At 34.0% G+C, this 5,746-nt stretch overlaps 1 pseudogene; it reads left to right on the forward strand.

Moving 5' to 3' along the window:
* Nucleotides 1–1,660: 1,660 nt before the first annotated feature.
* Nucleotides 1,661–2,283, forward strand: LOC113928455 (annotated as a pseudogene).
* The last annotated feature ends 3,463 nt before the right edge of the window (nucleotides 2,284–5,746 follow it).

Here is a 5,746-nt window from a genome sequence, read left to right on the forward strand (position 1 = left end):
GATTGATACTACCCATTATTAAGCTTACTATAAAGCTACAGTCAGTAATCAAGATGATTATAGTATTGGTGAAAGAGTAGACAAATCATTAGAACAGAATAGAGAGCTGAGAAATAGACCACGTATATACAGTCAACTGATCTTTGACAGAGAAGCAAAAACAATACAATGGAAAAAATATGGTCTTTTCAACAAATGATGTTGGAACAACTGAGCATTCACATGTAAAAAGCTGAATCTACAGACCTTGTACTCTTCACAAAAATTAACTATAAACATATCACAGACCTAATTGTCAAATACTAAACTATAAAACTAGATGATATAGAAGAAAACCTAGATGCCTTGGGTATGATGATAACTTTTTTAGATACAAAACCAATAGCATGTTCCATCGAAGAAATAATCTATGAATTGGACTTTGTTAAAATTCATAAAAAATGTCTGCTTTGTAAAAGACAATGTCAGAAAAATAAGAAGACAAGCCACAGACTGAGAGAAAATATTTGTAAAATACACATCTAATGAAGGACTGTTATCCAAAACATACAGAACTCTTAAAATTCAACATTAAGCCCCAATGTTTATAGAAGCATGTCCACAGTAACCAAACTATGGAAAGAGCCCAGATGTCTATCAACAGATGAATGGATAAAGAAGATGTGGTATGTATATATAATGGAATATTACTCAGCCATCAAAAAATGAAATCGTGCCATTTGCAATGACATGGATGGAACTAGAGGATATTATGCTGAGCGAAATAAGTCAATCAGAGAAATATAATTATCACATGATTTCACTCCTATGTGGAATTTAGGAAACAAAACAGGAGCATAGAGGAAAAGAAGGAAAAATAAAACAAGATGTAATCAGAGAGGGAGACAAACCATAAGAGATTCTTAACCATAGGAAACAAACTGAGGGTTGCTGGAGGGGACGGGGGTGTAGGGATGGGGTAACTTGGTGATGGACATTAAGGAGGGCACGTGATGTAATGAGCACTGGGTGCTACATACAACTGGGGAATCACTGACCTCTACCTCTGAAACTAATAATACACTATATGTTAATTAATTGAATTTAAATTTAAAAAAAGAAAATAAACACTCAGATTAAAAAGGGGGGTAAAAATCTTAAGTGACACCTCACCAAAGAAGGTATACAGATGGCATATAAGCATATGAAAAGATGCCCTGCCCCCCAAAAGTCATCAGGAAAATGAAAATTAAAACAATAAGAGAACACTACACAACTCAGAATGGCCAAAATTGAGAACACTGACAGCACCAAATGCTGACAAAGATGTAGAGCAAGAACTCTCATACATTGTTGGTTGGAATGAAAAATGGTATAGATACTTGGCACTCCAGAAGTGAAATAATGATGCTTTTTATTATTTATTTTTGTGTATTTATTTATAATCTTATTTATTTGTTTTAGTTTAAATGATTTGTCTTCAAATGATATATTAAATAATTTATTGATCTAGAATCTTTCTTCATATTTTTAGACTATTCTTCTCACTACTCTTCAAAAACCAGTGTGTTAAGAAAAGTAAGATTTGGTAGCTCCACACCAGGACTGGTTCCTTTGCAGCCATTTTCTGTCCAACGAAACAGCTGATTGGAGATGGGAGCCAACCAGGGCTGCACTGGAGATGGATGGAGACCATGCTACAACACGTGCTTCTCAACTACACTTTTCTGCTGACTATGCTGGAGGAAGTGAGTATGTTATCCCACCTCATGGTGATACTGAGGACAGCTTGAATGATCATGAATACAGAAATGGTTCAAAAGAAAGTTTCAGAGAAGAAGATATAGATGTTCCAATTACAAATGTAGAAAGGATAATGAAAAATGCCATGCCTCAACTGGAAAGACTGCAAAAGATGCCAAAGAATGTGTTCAAGAATGTGTGAGTTCATCAGCTTTTATAACATCTAAAGCAAGTGAAAGATGCTGCCAAGAGAAATGGAAGACAATCAGTGGAGAAGATATTCTCTCTGCCATGTCTACCTGAAGCTTCCACAGTTATGTAGAATCTCTAAAATTATGCCTTCAGAAATTCAGAGAGGCTATGAAAGGAGAGAAAGGGATTGGGGGAACAGTCACAGCTACAGATGGACTAAGTGAAGAACTTACAGAGGAGGCATTTACCAACCAGTTAACCAGTTACCAGCTGGCTTAATTAACCGCAGATGGTCAACCAACAAAATGTATGGTTTATACAAGAGCATATCAAAAGATTTCTGGTGTTCAGCAAATTCAGGTTTTATGATCTGAAGAAGTGGTGGAATGGGGAGTGTTAAAGAAGCAAAAAAGTCTCTAGGATTACAGAACAGGGACATTAGAAGGAACTGACTGGTGAAAAGATGTCTCTTTGTGTATTAAGTAGCTGGAATGTAGCTTCCTGATGCTTGACTAATTGGGGTGTTAATTACTACTTGAGAATCCTTTTCATGAATGATTTTTTAAAAAAATTTGGATTTTAAACATATTAAAATATTTTTGCTTTGTATGAGAGTTTGTTGCTCAGTATGATTCCTATATGCATTGTATTTTGCTATTTATTACTCTCAAAGACTCTCAAAGAGAGTTTTTTATTTTCACATTGAATCATGTTACTTTTTCAATTCAAGTAAGCTGCTGGGTTAATTTTCATGATGTTTGTTCTTTTAATAAAATGTAAGGGTAGAGTTCATTTTGAAAAAAAAAAAAATAATAAGACCGTCCCAAAAATCAAAGTCAAATGTTGAGAATGTAAGTGAGCTTTTGAACAGTGGCTCTATGTTCACAAATGAGTCTATATGCTCAACAATTTCTAATCAATAACTGATCAATCTTACTTCTATATCTATAATTTATATGTTTTCATTTGTATAGCAAGATTTTATTCCTTTTATTTTGCTTCTCTTTTAACCATTTGTTGTAATCTAGTACTTCTGTGTGCTTGAGGTAGAAAGGAGACAATGTTTGTGGAAATGCTGAAAAAGTGTTCTGGTACAGAGATTTTGGTCATTAATTTTTGCATATTTTTATTTTTTTGTGTTTATTTGAGTGTTTGATTTTCTTTTAGAAAGAGCTGATTAATTGAGTTAATTATCATTGGAACAAAATTTAGAGTCAATTCCCAATAAATGAAATGCATAGTAACAATCAATCACTTGATTTGCTTCATATGTTCACCAATATTTATGCATAAAAAATCCATGGCTATCTTCAAATCAACTTTTCCAATTCTTTCATATTTACTTATGCTTTGTTTTTAGAAAAATAAAATATCTATCTCAAAGTGTACTTGATATGTAATGATGAAATACAAAGAGTATAACATACCAAATATTTCATAGTAAAACTTAACTAAGCTCACTACAGATTTTTTTTAAAGAAAGGTTTCTAAAATAATTATCTGAATTCATTAACTACTACATTTCCAGAAAAATAATTCACTCTTGAATATTTTCAGAATTCAAGGCAAAAAGGAATGCTCTTATTCGTGACTCCCAAAGAAACTTTTTTTTAAAACTATTTTGTTAACTAGAGAGCACAGGGGGCAGTAGAGGGAGAGGGATAAGCAGATTCCCTGCTGAGCCAGGAGCCCAACTCTGGGCTCTGTCCCAGGACCCTGAGAATATGACCTGAGCTGAAACCAAGAGCTGGATGCTTAACCAACTGAGCCATCTAGGTGCCCCAAAATTATTATTATTATTATTATTATTATTAGTTTTAAATATTTTATTTATTTATTTGTCAGAGAAAGAGAGAGCACAAGCAGGGGGAATGGCAGGCAGAGGGAGAAGCCGGCTCCCCACTGAGCAAGGAGCCCAAGGCCAGACTCAATCCCAGGACCCTGGGATCATGACCTGAGCTGAAGGCAGAGCCTTAACCAACTGAGCCACCCAGGCATCCCTACCCTGAAATTGTTTTTAATCTTAAATTTAGGGGGAGAGTATGGGGCAGAAATGTAATTGAATTGGAATAAGGAGAAAATATAGACAACTGTGGCTGACTCGTTCAAGATATTTGTGGAGAATGGGGAAAGGCAAAGTACAGCTGCTTGAACATAATTAAATGGTGCATCTAGTGGAGCATATGTTTGCTTTGATATTAAAGAAATTGAGTATATTTAACATACATTGAAGGAGCATATTTTAAGAAGACAATGGTCTATATAAAAGAAGAAATAGTCAACAGAAAGGTAGAATGGTCTGCCACTATGCCTTTATTAACCAATAATCCATCTTAGCATATTGCTTTCTATTATGTGTTTAATCTATTCTATCTTCACTTAGTCTTTGCACCTATATATTTTGAAAATAATCAAGGCTTGTGGGGAATCCTTATGCAAGTTGTAGGCAATAACAAAATTTTCAGGATCAACTGTAATTATTTAAGAAACATTATTTATACCATAAAAATGAGCATTTGACTGGTTAATAGACATTAAAACAAAGTACATGTTTAGGTAAGTCCACTTAAGTTATCTCATTAAAGGTGATAGATACATGAGGAATATTTGAAAATATTTTTTTAATATTTTGTGATCTACTTTTATTCTCCCAACTAGTTTTTCTCATAGTTCCATATTCAATTTGTATTTTTAAGGAAAATTAATCTGTATGGTTCTGAATTCTTTACACTTACCTCATCACAGTGCTCTGCATGAGCTATTTTCTATCTGTAAATGTTCTAAACCTCTTAAAAGCCCTTTATTCTATGTTGCACAAAACTATTTTATCTACAATTTAAGTCAAGGCTGAAAGGACTCAAATTTATTTGCAAATGAAAAACTTATTGAGTTAGAATGAGTTGGAAACATTTCCTATTAAAGTGAATATGAATATGTCTCAAAATTGTTATATCAGAAAACAATTTTAACTTATTCTGAACTTTCCCCCAAATATTTAAAATGATATGATTGTTAACTAGAAGTGTGTATATTTCTTTGAAAGTACAAGTATTTTCTCTCCTCAGTCCAAATATGGATGTTTCTGAATTATAACAACTGGGGTCATTTTTGACCATGCATTGGACTGCTCAGAATAAAATAGCATTAGGTTCATAGGCTCAATACAATTGCATTTTGCTTTATTTTCCTAAATTTATGAATGCAACATTCACATTACCTACTACCACTTATATGCTCTTCAGAAATATTCCTCTTCTCAAGTTCCATCTACTGCTTTCATTGTTTTAGCTCTTATCATAGGCAATGTTAAATTGTTAATTCTACATCTTACACATTTGTTTTCTTCCAAATATAAGTTAGCTCAGTACAGATTTTTTTCTTTACTTCTTTGTGTCCCACAAATGATAAAGACCATAGTCTGAGAGTAGAATTTGTACAATAACTATATTACTAACTTCCCGTGTTCTATTTCTTTCTTTTTTAAGATTTTATTTATTTCTTTGAGATAGAGAGAGAGAGAGGGAACACAAGCAGGGGGAATGGGAGAGGGAGAAGCAGTCTTCCCGCTGAGCAGGGAGCCCAATGCGGGCCTCGATCCCAGGACCCTGGGATCATGACCTCACCCGAAGGCAGACGCTTAATTGACTGAGCCACCCAGGCACCCCCTGTGTTCTATTTCTAGCTAAATATTGAGCTTTGGATCCAAGCATGATAGTTTTAATTACTTGTGATCTATTAGTTATTAGTGCTTCTTATTTGAGCAAAGGTTTTCTTTTCCTGAGCTATAGTATGAACCTGAGTGAAAAGGGGGGTTGACCCAACAGTGCCATAT

The sequence above is a fragment of the Zalophus californianus genome, chromosome 5, assembly GCF_009762305.2.
Source record: "Zalophus californianus isolate mZalCal1 chromosome 5, mZalCal1.pri.v2, whole genome shotgun sequence".
Lineage (NCBI taxonomy): Eukaryota > Metazoa > Chordata > Mammalia > Carnivora > Otariidae > Zalophus > Zalophus californianus.